Genomic DNA, 16250 nt, shown 5'->3' with positions numbered 1-16250 from the left:
TTCATTCCTGATGCTGATCCAGTTTCCCTGGAGCAATATACTGTACAAAATGCATTGTTCGTAGTGATTTTGTAGTAAATGGGGCACAGCATAAATTGCATTTTACATTTTTTAGCATATGATCATTATTCCCTAACTGTGTTTTGGGAGTTGCAAAAAGACTTTGATGCTATTTTTATTTTGGGATACAATAAATGGAACCTTCATGCTAAAATATTTTCAAAAACCTAATGAATAAAATGTGGAAATATATGTTAATATGAAGAAAATACTGCATCTTTATGTAACTAGGATACAGTGTTGTGTGTTAAGGAGCAATGTAAAAGCTTCATGCTAAAAAGGTGAGTGTTTTGCATCTAATTTGGCTTTTAAGCCCAGAGGGAAATGTGTGAATTAAATAATATGAAATGTTGTCATTTATGACAAATTTTCTAGTCCTGGAAAGTTTACTTTTGTCTTGACATCTGGCACGGGGTCTTGTACATAGTAGGTGTTCAATTCTTTTTTTTTTTTCTTTTTTCCAAATCCTTGGATTATTTGAATTAAACTCAGAGGCCAGAGACCCTTCATTTGGAAGGGCAAAAATTTCTGCTTATTCAAATGAACCTAGGTTGCTATTTTCATATTAGCATTCAGGGAAGATTTTAAAGTACCTTGTAAATATTTAATTAACATTCAGAATAGATTTGTGACTTAGGAAGAGACCATTCTCATGTAGCAGCGGAAGAAGAAGGCCTAGTCCAATGTTTTTCAAGTATATCCTCTGTTCCACTCACAACAGGTTACCCAGAGGATCAGTCAGTGTGGTGACAGACCAAGCCTTGGTTGACAGTATGTCAACATGTGTACCTTGACTGAAATGAGGAAGGCTTCTAAAAACACAGCTGGAACAGGGCCTGAGGTAGTCAAGGTTCTCTCTTTATAACCCTTGCACAGTATCTGAAACTTAGACCCAAGATATTTTTTTAGTTAAGTGGATAAAAACAGCTATGGAAACATTTAGATCTGTTGACTAATGTTTTAAAGAAGGATACATTTTAATTTGTATTCCTTGCCACAGAAATGACAATTATTTTGAAAATGTTGCCCAACCTTGAGCTTATTTTTTTAGAGTGAGCTTTGACTCTGTGAACACATCTGAACTTACCCAGCTGTTAAGTGTCTTAGGTGTATCCTCTCCAGAGAGTTATTTAGCTACATAAATTTTTGCATAGCCTTTGGCTGAATGAGGATACCAAGCAGTAAAATTTTGCAGTAGAGTTAGTATTAAGATTTCTAAAACTCTTGGAGAACATATGTTCCAAAAACCATGATACCTTAGGCTGAAGGAAACTTGAGAACATTGCTGTTTTACTTGTTATAATTTCTAAAATCAAAACCAGTTCTTATCAGCCACATTTAGAAATTTTCTTTTGAATTGTATTCTCGTTTAAGTCATAGAATTGAAAAATAAAACAAATGTAGTTGTTTTTGCTCCAACATATTTTAAATAATTACTCTGCCTCAGGATACAGGAATGTTCAATATTTTAAATGGAGGGCAGGAAGAATATTAGTTCATTAAAAAAAAAACTTTACTGTAAATCTGACTCTTTAGAGTGGACACAGGTATATCTGGGTCTTCTTATTCATCTTTCCCTTTACTTCCTTTTTTTTTTTCTTTCAATTTCTCTACCTCCTGTTTCCATTACCTCTTCCTTTCTCTTTGAGCTTCATAGTCTTGAACACTTGTAAGCTGCTGGGATGGGAAATTTGTACTCAGTGTGGGGAACTGAGAAGCTATTCCAGTTCCTCTTCCCCATTGCAGTGGGATCCCACGTTCCGTCTCTTGGAAAGTCCGTGTGTGCAGAGCACGCTGTGAGCATCGCCAGAGACTGATAAGTGTTTGCTTCATGAATGAAACAAAGTGACATTAGTTCCATGCCTAGAGTATTTATCTATTGGAAACACTCTCTTGTATTTTTTCCACTGGTGTTTCTAGAAATCATCATAATTTTAGCCCCTTAAGAAGAGGCAGAGTATCACAGTATGGTACAGTTTCCTTTCTAAACATGTTTTTTCCGCCATTATGTCATATATTTTCTCACCAATATTTCATAAGGGAAAAATACTGCCTTTGTATCTAAGTCATTTTATATTAACTACATATGTATATATTTAAATTATATTTAGATATTTAAACTCTCTATGAATGTACCTGTAAGTGACCAAATATTGTGAAATTTTTGAACAGAGAAGGCTATAACCTCTACTCCACAATATATAGAAATCATATATTTATGGAATTTGTAGAAATAAACAAAATCTCAAGCTGACCTTGGGAATTTGAATTGTATATTTCCGACGAAGTGAAATGGAAAATCCCTGATAATTTTGATGCTCAAGCGAAAGTGAAAATATTCTCTAGCTTTAGTTGTGTACATTCTGAAGAGTCAGAGGTATATTACAACGTGAAAAAAAAAATTAGTTTTCTTGTCCTCACAATAACCCTCTGAATAGGTTGAGTTTTTATCCTGCTGTACAAGAACAACAATAAAATAAAAACAAAAACAAATAAAACAGCAACAAAAACTGAAGCCTCCATGCTTCCCATGTCACAAGTCTGGTCAGCAGTTGCCAAGGCCTGAGCTTTTATTAGCATGGAAGCCTGAATATAGATAAGTAGATAAGTCACCGAGAATAGTTCTTAATAAATTGGTATTCTAGCGTAAGCGTTAAATATTATTATTATTAACTGAAAGTGCAGTACAGGACTAAGTTATCTCTAAAGTCTCTTGTAGTTCTAAATTTACATTTCTCTAAATATATAAAAACACAAGCAAGGGGTGCCTGGGTGGCTCAGTTGGTTGGGAATCTGCCTTTGGCTCAGATCATGATGGGATCCAGCCCTGCATCGGGCTCCCTGTTCAGTGGGGAGCCTCCTTTCCCTCTTCCACTCCCCCTGCTTGTGCTCTCTCTCTCTTTCTCTCTCTGTCAAAAAAATAAAAATAAAATCCTTAAACACACACACACACACACACACAAGCAAACCTGGATCTACTAAGTAGATGTTGCATCTCTCTGAATAAGGGAGCCTCCCCGATGTCTTAACATTCAGATTTAAAGTTGTCCTTGTGGGGCACCTGCGTGGCTCAGTCGGTTAAGCGGCTGCCTTCGGCTCAGGTCATGATCCCAGAGTCCTGGGATCAAACCCCACATCGGGCTCCCTGCTCACTGGAGAGCCTTCTTCCTCTTCCTCTGCCTGCCACTTTGCCTACTGGTGCTCCCCACCTCTCTCTCTATCAAATAAATAAAATCTTAAAAAAAAAAATTGTCTTCATGCAGTCTGTGTAAGCCAAATTCCTGTGCTGTCATATTACTTTATAAATATAATTAAACTATAGTCAATTCTATAAAGTTCAGATAAAATGTCACCTCTTGGAGGTCTTCTCCTTTTCCTAAATATGAAGTATTCTGATGGCATTGGGTGAATACCCCTCTTTTGTCCTTGAATAATTGACTATTTTTAATTTCATCGTGCAGAAGTTCTAATGTGAAGTCAGGCAAGAGTTGAAGAAACTCGAATAGCTTTCTGTTGTTGTTGTGTTTATCTTGTTTCTGAAATTATTACCAATATTTGAAAAATAGGTAAATTTGAAAGGAAGATCCTATTTCTTACTCTCTTGAATTATGGAAGATACAGCTACAGGTGGCCTGCATTACCATGCAGCAGTGAGGAGCTAGAGCTTAAGTGCTCTCCTTTAACACTCTATGTGGTTCATGCAAATAGCAGCAAACGTTTGACCAAGGGTAAATGCTTGTTCCCAAACATGGATTTGATTCGTACGTGCCTCTCCAGTTCCACCCTTAAATATCCAAACCAACTCTTCCCAGAATTTTGCCTACTTTCTAGGTTCCTGACATTGAAGAGTCTCTAAGCTGCCTTCTTTAGCCAACAGTACCTTTAATTCTTAGACCCTCCATCAGCTACGAAAAGAAAAAGGAATTGATGGAGGTTGAGGATGGAAGGTGTGGGCTAAGATGCCTTGTCTTCCCACCTTCCTGTTTTATCATCCACAAGGCAAAAAGGAAGAGCAAGAGGCAGCGTGCTCCTCAGGACGTCGCAGTACTAGTTGTAAGTCCTCTTGAAATTATTTTTTTTTTCCTGCCATCAGAAAACATGAAGTTTTAAAGCTTTTTCTTATCTTTCACACAAATTGTTTACTTTTTTGCCTTGTGTCAATGATGTGACATAGTGAAGTACCGATTTCTCGAACTGAGAGTAACCTGAAGGATTTTCCAGTTTGATCCCCTTATTCACAGGAAAGGAATCAGGGACTGGGAAGATACCTAATTTGTCTTCTCCTGAAGAAACCAACCAGCAAGGTCCATAGCCTCTGATGCCCTTGTCACTGACCAGCATCTGACGCTCTATTCAGTATTTCCTCCAGGTCATTTGGGTGTATCCAAATCTCTAGTTAAGCTGAATAAACCAGTATTCCCTGGGCACTCCTGACTCCATACCTTTCTGCCTAGAATTCACAACTTTTCAACTGAAATTATCCAAATAGAAATCACCTGTCTAATTCTATTTTAAATGACATCTAATCTATTAACTGAGTATATCTCATCAGTCAACCAAACTTTCCATGAGAAAGAAAAAAGAATATATTGTACATGAACAAGTTTAAAGGTGGAAAATAGAAGTACACTCTTGTTAGAATCTCTGGTAACCTAGAGATTGAATCACTGTCAATGAATTTGAATTTCTTTGCCTAACAATTCTAAGACACTACAAAGATCTTATTTCCCTGGCCCTTATAGGATTCCCATTTTTTGGTAGTTTGAATGCCTTCCTTGTAGGTGTGATTACCATAGAGCGTACACCTATTTCAGTAAGGATGCTTTTAGATGGAAAATTCCAAAATGATAGTGTAATCAGAGGGAAGACTACTCTAGCTTCTCATTTAAAACAATGTCCTAAAGAAAGACAGCAGTGCCACAGTTATTACCTGGTAAGTCTTGCTCTCTCACAGCCCCCTCATTGATTTAAGCACATCCTCTGCATAGAATTTCTAAACACTGAAATGCTTAACTCAAACAGTCTTAACATTAATTTCATCACCAGGAAATACATATGCAGTCCTGCTTTCATGGTGATTCAGCTAAGTAAGAGCAAACAGATGTAAAGTGGTAAATCTTAAAACGTTTACTGATCTTAAATAATTATTGACTTAAATTAAGATCACCCAAACAACACTTTGGTATTTCCCTCATGATCTGTTCTATGTCCAATTTAATTTACACAAACTCTGTATGCCTATTAAAAAAAAGAGAGAGAAGGGCTTTGTTTTTATTACAACATGCCAACATTTTTCATAAAACATTAACCACAGATTATTACTCTTACCCTTGCCAGGGAGCAGACGTCTGTCAGGAGAAAGAGAATCCAAAACTAAGTGTGAAGACCACATTGCCCCAGATGTGCTAGCATCTCCCTTGGGAAATAAAATCTTCCTCCAGCAGCTGGGTTAACAGATCCCCATCTCATATGTAATACAGGGTCCATGAACGATGACCACAATCTGCCTGGATCAGGTCCCCATAAGATGTTTGTGGATGAGACAGTATAAAAGATACGGGTTTTAAAGCCAACACAACTGAAAATTCATAGTACTACCTATATTTCCCAGAGGAATGAAATTCAGGAACTCAGGAGGATGAGATATCCCAAAGGCTAGAGAAAATATGGAAGTCCTATCAGTAGTATAATACAGCTGAAGCGACAGTGACCTCCCTGGACTCTTTTTGTGGACCTCAAGCAGAGGGATCACTGCTGAGTTAGATTTTTTTTGATACTGGTCTGGTACATGCCCATGAGATGTCCTCTGTTTCAGGTTCTTGATTTCCTCACATTCCTTTTAACTCTAGCCCCTATAAAATACATGTATGACAAAGTGCCACATCATCCTGAAAGTGATGTTATTCTTGCTCTAATTAGCATGGGTGAATATAACTTAAGGTTCGGGAGTTGGAACTAAGGTCTGTAAGTTGAATGGATAAATATGGGATGGCCTAGGTTGGCTTCAGTGGATTGAGTCCCCGAAACATCACATTCACAGGTTTGGAAATCATTATGTCACAAAGTAACATCATTTCATGGAGAGCTATGAGAAATGACTGCATGATATAAGCTTCTGCAAAAGTGACTGAAATCTGATATTCTCCATATACATTCAACATATCCTATTCTTTTATTTTCCTTGCGGCATTATAATTTTAGAAGTGCTTTAAAATAAATTATTGGGCGCCTGGGTGGCTCAGTGGTTTAAGCCTCTGCCTTCCGCTCAGGTCATGATCTCAGGGTCCTGGGATCAAGTCCCGCATCGGGCTCTCTGCTCCGCAGGGAGCCTGCTTCCTCCTCTCTCTCTCTGCCTGCCTCTCTGCCTACTTGTGATCTCTGTCAAATAAATAAATAAAATATTTTTAAAAAATAAATAAATAAATAAATAATCAACTTGTTTGTGAAAAAAAGTATCTCTGATCAAACAGAAATATTTGCTTTATGCTGTATTCTGTTGCCCAACTTTTATTTGAGCTTAATTCTCAACCATGTGCATAGACATTGGTGCTTAAATAAGTAGATAACTACAGGAGATCTGTAAGAGGCATTTCTGTAACCGCCAATATTTCGCCTTAAGCTGATTCTCTATGAGTTTTCAGTTTTAGTTATTAATGTTGGTTAGTGATATAATATGATTGCTTCCTCTCAAAAATTTTAAATTTTCAGCAGAAAGCAGTGCCATTTAAATCTTACTAAAATACCAATTGTAGGTGGGGGGAGTAATCACATAAATGTCTAGGACAACAATCATGTGGAAGTTAAAAAAAATTACATGTAGTACAAATAAGTGGATTACTGGTGAGTGGTTGCAGGAAAAACATTTTAAATGTGTGTATCTTTTTTTAACTTAGTGTGGCTTTTATTGTACTCATCACTTGTTATATTCCAAAAATATAGCAGCAGTAGTATTTTAAAGTGGTTTTTTTTAATCACCCTCAAACGATCACATCATAGTGACTTTGAGAAGCATAGCAAAGTTTTCTATATGCCTGCTGACTTATAGCGTGAAGATAAACCAAAAATGTCTTTGACCGAAAGAGAGAGACACAGGAGTAGGATAGGGAGAGGCTATGATCTTATCAATGGTACCATGGAGAGTTTGCATAGCATAATGTCACACAGAATAATAGGCATTAGCAGTGCAGAGTAGAAACAACATTGAAAACCAGAATTGCTGGCAGTGAAATGAAGGGTCCAGTCACGGATCCAACTAGTCTAGAATATTTGGAAAAACTGGAAAATAAGACTGAGTCATTTATTAAAAGGCACAAAAGACTCAGGAGTAAAGGACACTGCATATTAGGCTAAAAAACCAAGATTGGACCAAAACCTAGTAAGCACTCAGAAGCTGAGAGATTCAGAGGCAGCCGAGTTTGCAATAAGGCAAGAGAAAGGATAATGAGTAAGACAAATCAACGAAAGGCGTAAGAGCTACCACTTTCAAGAAGACCTTAAAATTAAGGCAACTTGTGCCTCAGCTATAAAGTTTTTATACATTTCCCACTGGGATAGAAACAGCCTTTTCGAGTGTGATCACTTTAAGGCTTTGAGCTGGGAGAAGGTGAGCAATGTCAGGAAGAAAGCATGTGGGTTTGCCTGGCTACTGAAGGAAATAGTGCCCCCCCCCAAAAAAAGTAAGTCAAGGGAAGTAGATTTATTAAAATCATGACATTTTCACAATCCAGGAGTCTTGATTCAAGATGGAAGACTCTAGGGCTTTTGTTAACTATCATCTAGCGGCCCCATTCCCAGAGAACTATTACTCCCCCGCCAGATACACAAGAAGTGGCACTTACTGATAATAACAGATTTTATACAAATATGAAGTCTGTCTTGTTGATTGCATTGAAGAAATCTTAATGACAATCATGCTTTATATTTATAGCTAACTTTGTTTTTGTTCCTTCACCAAAAAAAATCACTTCATTAAGTTGCATTATGATTAATAAATATAGGCTCTACAAAAAAAGCTTTGTTTAAGGAGGTAATAATGTAAAACCTGAGAATCAATTTTAGATACTTTGAGATGTTCTGAATGTCTTTTTTCCTCATGTTATCCGGTGTTTATGTTTTCTAGTTGGAGTGTTTTCTCTCCCTATCTGTTGTTACTGAGTATACTCAGTTGTAAAAGTCCTCATAGATCAAATGGCAAAATCAGTTCTACTTAATGTATGTTAAAGACTCATCAGAGAGTAGCATACAGATTTTTTCCTCTTATTTGTGAAACTTTTAGCTATTTTCAAATGAATGGAGACTCTATTGCCAGTTTTTGTTCATCAATGTTCTTTTTTCCTTGACAATACCTGAGATCATATGGCAAGATAGTAGGCATGTCATTCCTGTTTCTCCTATAACCATGTTTTCCAAATGTGGAGAACTTAGTACACGAAGGAACAATCAAATCCCTTCACTTCTCCTGTCTTGTTCTCTATTCCCCTATCCCATGTTCACTCTGATTCTCTTTCTACATTCTGTCACCTCAGTCTCAAACTTTTGGAGAACAGACTTTCTATTTAGGAGACAAAGGTTATACAGACCCCAGAGTATTCATTGTGCTCCCCAAATCATCAAAACTTCTCTACTTTTATTCATTCAGCAAATATTTAGGATTTCTACTATGTACCAAGAATTGTATGAAAAGCTGAGAGTATAATAATGAGCAAAACCAGATATGTTTTCTGTTCTCAGGGATCTTCCCATTTAGTAGAGTAGACATATATTGCACAAATAACCCCACAAACAATGAAGTACAACTGGCTAGTACCATGAAGTAGTGGTCCTTGATACGTGAAAAGCATATAATGTGAAATATCTGGACTACTTGGAAGGGTAAGGAATGACCTTATAAGAAAACGATATTACATCTGATAACTGAAGTATTTAAAGGCCATGGAAACAGCATGAGCAAAGCCCTGTGTTTGAAACAAGGCATGTTGAAGGGCAAAAGAAGAATAGGGTGCTTAAAGCACACACGTGTGGCACAAGATGATGTTGGAAAGGGGAAAATAGAGGTCAGACTATATAGAACCTCCTAAGTCATGCCTTGTTAAGCCTTTTGATCTTATCCCAACAGACAGCAGTGGGAGGTTATAAAAAGGTTTGGTTTGTGTGTGTATATAAGCCTGTACATGTGTTTGGTGGGTGAGATGGTGACAATGTGGGGTGATATGACTGTGTTTTCATTTTAAGAAGAGAATTAGAGGAGCATGAGAATGGACCTAAGAAGGCTGTCTGGAATAACCAGGCAGTTGTTCATGTAAAATATAATGGAGGTTTACAGCTTAGCTTAGAGAAGTAATTGTAGAGAAGGAGAAATGGATATGCCAGAGATAAGGGATTTGAGGATGGGTTGGATATGGGTTTTGAAGGAAAAACAAGTAGCAAGATAGTTCTTAGCTTTCTGTTGTATGCAGATGGAGGAATTCTGGTATTATGATAAGACAGATGCATTAACTGATATAACTGATGGTATGAAGTTGAAGTTGACTTCATGATTGTCTGGATCCAGGAAAGCAGATGTCCTTAGCATTCTTACTCTCTCTTACTTTCTCTTCTTTGCTCCATGGTTTAGTGAATGACTCATTCTCCCCCATGACAGATAAGCATTTTTAAACCATCTAATGACCTAGTCTTAGATAAATCTATGGTTCCTCATTCCATTTCCCAGGGGGGTCTTCACCTTTCCACCCCTAGAGCATTTTCTGATATCTGTGATTCTGGTATTTTCTGTATACTCTCTCCAATCCCCACTACTAAGCCCTTAGCAAAAACTTTCTTTTAAATGAATCCATCCTTATTTTAAACAAGTAAAAACTTACCATAAAACATCTTGACTATTAAACATATCACTCTGTCATAGAGAAGAAGGATAAAGTGAATAAAGTAGGATAAAGTGAAATACAATTTTCCCAGTAAATAATAAATAAGGAATTATATTTTTGAGATGGCAACAATACAAGTGTAGTTACTATGATATAGATATATCCCAAGAGAATAAATTCATAGAAGATTATAAAAATTGAGTTTGTTCACTTAGTATGCCTTGTTTTCCAAGCCTTGTGCTATCTGTTTCCACATGTGGGATCACACCCACTCCTCAGTCAACTTTGAGGGGGAAGATAAAACATTCTCCATATTTACAGACAGAGGACCTGAGGCTGGAGTGACTTGCTCCACATTGAATCCCCAGGGATTAATGTTATTATGGTACCTGGTAAGTTCCATAAATAATTTTTGGACAGATTAATGAAGGTTTGAATGAATGAATAATTGAATTAAGTCTTCATACAAAATGTGTTGTGTGTGTGTGTGTGTGTGTGTGTGTGTATGTGTGTGTGTGCCATTGGCAATGAGAAGATCCTGAGCAGAGTGGTTTATGAATATGACTCAGTATAGCAGTTCTTGTTTTTTTCAAGTCATTTTACTTCCCTCTAAAACCAGTGTCAATACATTGCTTTGGTTTTTGGTCATCTTTCCACCTCAACCATGTTAAGTGTCATGTGTCTGATTTCTCCAGTTTGTGTCTCAAATCCATTCTAAATATGTTTCTCCAGAGGTATATACTACTCATTTATACATATTATTTACAATTCCCTGTGCCCTGGACATGAGTCTGTCTCCTTTTCAAATACTCTGTCTTTGGAACTTAGTAACCTTTTGTTTTTGTTGTTGTTATCGTTATTAAGAACAAACATTTTTTACACGTTATTGGAGGAGTTTGGAGGATGAAAGACGTCAAAATGGCTGACTCTGTTCCTTTTGCAAACTTGCTATCTATCCTATGTAAACAAGGCCACTATCTGGCGTTAAAAAGAGAGAAAGAAAATAAACTTCTTTAGCCTGGCCTCCAGGAAATTAAGAACTTTATTTTCACCTGTTTCCATTCTCAGTTCTGAATTACAAATGCTCCCTGAATGTTGCCTCATACATTATTTGAGAGCAGATATGATCCCGCTGTGCTACTTGCCAGCCTCTGATACAAGGTCTAACTCCTGTAATCCTCACAACTCTATGATGTATTTACTATTATTACACCCATTTTATAGATGGGAGAACCTAGAGACAGAAGGAATAAGTAGTGTGACAGGTCGCACAGCAAGTAAATGACCACCTCAGTATTCAAGTCCTGGCCTCTAGCTCAAGAGCCTGTGCTCCTAACCTTGGGCACCGCTGCCTCTCCAGAAAGAAAATTCCTGGCTTTACTAAGCACACAAATTATTGATACATATCTTAATGATACATCTCTCTTTGAAAATGGTGCTGTTTGTGGGAGTAATGGAAGGTCCTCTGGATAAATACTATTGAAAAGGCTAGTTTCCTCAAAATAATCGGTAAAAAAAATTTTTTTTAACTACCTTTATTTTTATGTGTTACTAATTTTTTTCTGTGTCTAAATTCAGTTTTAAAGGGAAACCCTAATGTTTCTTTTTTTTTTTAATTTCCAGACATGATTAAAACCTAGTGCAGTTTCACAGTCATGAATGTTAATTGTCAACGTCTGTTTTTATTTTTAAAAATCATTTTTTTGCTGTTTAAATTTGACACCACCCCTCCCATAAAGGAGACAGTCTGTGGTATCAGGCATTAAGAAACTACTCCCGCTAGTTGGTGATTATTCGGGAGCAGCTGAAGAGGGGTAAAGAACCCCCACAGAAGTGCCCAAGAGGGAATTCACCCCTTCTTCAAAGGGTGGAGAGCACTAAGTAGGCAGAACGCTGTCCAGCCCCATGCGTGGTTCTGCCCTCGCCTGCCATTCCACAACCCTGCCCCTTTACAAAGGGTAGATCATTAAGCCATCCAGCGGTGGGGAGTATTTTCGCATAGCTGTTGCCCTTTATAACAGCCTGGCAGTGAGTGACCATAATAAATTATGCACTGCTCTGTGAGACTGTGACACAATGCACTGCCGGAACAGCGGGGGTGTTAGAAAATCCATTATTTGAAATTTTTGTTTCTTTTTCTTACTAGATTCCATGCTGTTCTTTTCCTGTCATCTTGTTCCTTTTTTTCCTATCTATTGTTTTGAGGGTTTTGTGTCTGACAGTTCTTTTCTGCTGCTGGTTTTGTCCTTTTTGTTACCTTGTTTCTGCCTTCGTGGGCTCTCCCAGCCCCCCTCCCTTGGTCTTGTGTGTTGTGAGCCTCATTCTCCTTTTCTGTCATGCAGTCATTTGCTTTACTTTTCTTTCTCTTTCTGCCTTATTGTCTCATATAATGCAGAAAAACAAATTCTCTTTTTGTCTGCATTCTTTTACATGGTGTTATGTGGTTGTCATTTTCCCTTCAGGATAGATGCACTTTACTGTATGTAGTATTCATTTTGGTTCCAAGAATCCAAAACACATGTCCAGAGGAGTGCCAAGGCTGATGGCAATAAAACACAATCAAAGCAACCAGGAGAATAGTTCTCTGGGAACAGCACAGACCTATTTCTTCCCTGTAGATCAAGTCACAGAATCTGTAAGTTTTGTTCGTAATTTTAGATTATTCAATCTCTTTCTCCTTCTCCGAGTAGATCTAGTCCACCATGGCAATTGTTTTGACACTCTTTCTTGCAAATCTACCTACTCGCTATTTCTGTAATTGTTTTTCTGTTGATGAACACAGTCTGAAAAGCTAATTCTGGCAGTTGGAACACCCACTGATTCAGTTAATCCACCAGTTATTAATTGAACAGCTATACTGTGTCAGGAATGGTGCAGGTGCTGTGGACATTGAACACCATCAGTTTTGTTCTTTTTACATTCTTTATTTGCTCATGTCCCTTATCCCTAACTTCTTTCTGTGGACACGTCACATACTGTCATTTGTCATCCTGCCTTCTCCACTTTCTCTTCATTGATTCCTTTGGAACTAACATTTCTTGTATGTAGATTTATTTTCAAAGAACTTGTGATTTTTCTACCTAAATTCAGTGCATTGGATTAGAAAGCCCAAATCTTCTTGGCAGTGAACACCTGAGAATGTGCCAGATTCTTCAAACCCATTTTTGTGTTGCAGTTAAAAAATAAATACACAGAAATGGTAACCTGACCTCTGGTGCGGGTATAGATTTTTATAATATTGGCAGTAGCTGAATTTAATTATGCCAGTATATATACTTATTAAGTATCAGTGAATTAAATAAACAACTACAATTAAGTTCTTCATTTCACAGTACCTAGTTCCTTGTTCCTTTTAAATGTTTTTCTCTCTATTTGCTTTTACATGCTTACTTGTCATTTTGTAAACTTACTATCTTCTAACCCGTTTCTCCTGAATCACCACCGATATTCAGTTTGGTCTACCTCTGTTGTGTTTTTCTATTTCCTCTCTCTCTCTCTCTCTTTTTTTTTTTTTTACTGTGTTTTATTCCAGGGTTATGATTGTTTTAACTTCTGCTGTAGTTGTTATTTGATTGATTGATTGATTGATTTTTTTTTTTTTTTAAGAGAAAGAGTGAGGGGCAGAGGGACCGGAAGAGAGAGAATCTTAAACAGGCTCCACTCCCACTGTGGAGTCTGACATAGGGCTCCATCTCATGACCTTGAGATCATGACCTGAGCTGAAATCAAGAATCAGATCTTAACCCACTGAGCCCCCCAGGTGCCCCTGTAGTTTTTATTTTAAATACGAATTGTTATGATAGCTCAAAAAAGTTAGCTTACTGTTTTCTATAGCTGAAATGATTTCTTCTATCTCTGTACTGGTTTCCTTTATAGTAATCTCTTTACCCTTCTTCATGTCTCCAAATTTCCAGCTAAGTGTTTTCATATTTTCTTTATTCTATACTTTCTTTTTCTCTTTCTTGCCACTTTGAATTCTACCCCTTAACTTTTTCTATATCAGTTTTTTCCCCCTTTTTTAAGAAACACTAGTCCCTTTAACATCACTCTGCAAATGCATGGGGATGACTTCTCTGATTTTGTTTTTTATTAATTGGCCTTTCAGAGTAAACTCCCAAATATGTAATATAGTTCATTCTATGCACCCACAACAAGTCAGTTGTCCTGTTAGTTTCCAGATGCAGAGAAATGCTCATACTAGAATCTCATGTAATTCACACTTCCAGTTTTTAATTATTTTCTTCATAGTTGGGAGAAAGTAGAAGGGGGGACAGATAGGAAGAGCTATGAAATAGTTATACAGTATTAATGAAATAGTTATGAAGAGCTATGAAATAATAAAAGGAAAAGGGAGACAATAGACTGAAAGTAAATAAGTGAATTTGATATTTAGGACACTTGCATCCCTAAAGGATGTTGCGGGGAAAATACTTTTGGTGGCGGGATACAAGATGAGAAGTTCAGGAACCTCTCACAGATTCATTCCTATGGGCCAGGCCTGTTACAGCTAATTCCACCAAACATCCCTGGCTTTTGCATGAAGTGCATCCAGTTCACCCTGCAGAATTTCATCCATGTCATTACTAAATGGCTTTGCCTTGACAAGGTGATATTGCTAGTTTGCATACCTTTGATATCATGCTCTAATTTTTTAAAATTAACAGCATTAGTCTCTTTTGAATCAGCTATTGCATTTTTTATTAGCCAGATTCCACTTATGACTTGAACACTTTAGTGATAATATTTTGAAATCAGTATATAAAATAATCTGAAATAATTTTGTCATATCTTTTTATTTTTATTCTGATTTTGTGACCTCTAGTCATGTTAATAAGTGAAGCTCAGTTCTTCCTGTGCCTTGACTAGTGCCAATTTAATTTTTATTTATTTTAAATAATTTTTTATTTTTTAATAAACATATAATGTATTATTAGCCCCAGGGGTACAGGTCTGTGAACTGCCAGGTTTACACACTTCACAGCACGCACCATAGCACATACCCTCCCACTAGTGCCAATTTAAAACAAAACTTGTCATCTTTAAAAACAGCCCCTCTAAAAATAAGCTATTAATTTATCAGTTAATTTATTTCACTGACCCCTCTACTTAAAACTTTTTTAGATAACCTTGGATTTGTCAAAAGGGATAGCTGCCTACTAAAGTAGCCCAGTTTTGTATATAGATGACCAAATATAAAAATATTATGGGCAACCCACACTCCAGTATGAATTGTGAACATAAAAAGAAAGAAAGTAGATCAATTTAGAGGGCTAGATTACTAAATATATATATATATATATATATATATATATATATATATATATAATTAAATACAACATTACACACACTCACACACACACACAGACACACACATGTGGCTGAATATAGTACTAATCTTCAAATTAAGAAGCGTTTGAGTCTGGCATTTTGGGCTAAATCTAATGACTTGAGTATTTAATTCCTTCCTTCTCACCACCAGTAGCCTAGCCAGTATCATAATAGAGTTTAATTTTACTTAGTTAAAAAGGTTTCAGTATCCTTATGACTTTCTTTTTATTTGGTCACCCTCCCCAGTCCTTCTTACCTCTCTCTCTCCCAGCCCTCAGTATCGGGTGATTCTCAGGTCTGAGACTCCTTTCACCTCACTGAATTTTAATTTTTCTTCCCATATTTAACTTGATCTCTTTCTTCAATTATATTTTTCTTCTCTTTTTCTTACCTGGAATTTTTCTTGTTTGAATCTGCCTTATGGTTTCTGATTCTCTTAGAATCATCACTACTGTTTCTGATAAGAATTTGCAGGATTGGCTTACATTTCTAACAATAAATAGCTCTCATTTTTTGAGAGTTTATTATACTTGTTAGGTAGATTATATTATTTAATTCTCAACCAACCTTCTGAGCTACTACTAACATTATCCCTAAGTTTGCAGATAAAGAAACCAAAGCATAGAAAGGTTAAGTAACTTGTTCAAAATCCTACAGGCAGGAAATGGCCAAGCCAGTACTCAGGTCAGAGTGTCTGAATGTAAGCTTGCACCCTTTACCATTACTTTATAGCTCCTCTTGTAAAGTGATGCCAGGCTACGTTAATTTGCTTTTTTTTTTTTTTTAAGATTTTATTTATTTATTTGACAGACAGAGATCACAAGTAGGCAGAGAGGCAGGCAGAGAGAGAGAGAGGAAAAAGCAGGCTCCCCAAGGAGCGGAGAGCCTGATGTGGGGCTCGATCCCAGGACCCTGGGATCATGACCTGAGCCGAAGGCAGAGGCTTTAACCCACTGAGCCACCCAGGCGCCCCCGTTAATTTGCTTTTAATCTTGATGT

General features: G+C 37.0%; 1 protein-coding gene across 1 annotated transcript in view; it reads left to right on the top strand.

Annotated features, from left to right (window-relative positions):
* LOC111142998 (dihydropyrimidine dehydrogenase) overlaps window positions 1–16250 on the top strand; it is an 828681-nt gene that overhangs the window by 545583 nt on the left and 266848 nt on the right. The gene's annotated exons all lie outside the window — the stretch shown is intronic.

Source organism: Enhydra lutris, unplaced genomic scaffold, assembly GCF_002288905.1.
Source record: "Enhydra lutris kenyoni isolate GAN:26980312 unplaced genomic scaffold, ASM228890v2 scaffoldscaffold9, whole genome shotgun sequence".
NCBI classification, from domain to species: domain Eukaryota; kingdom Metazoa; phylum Chordata; class Mammalia; order Carnivora; family Mustelidae; genus Enhydra; species Enhydra lutris.
This window is presented reverse-complemented; position numbering and strand designations above follow the sequence as displayed.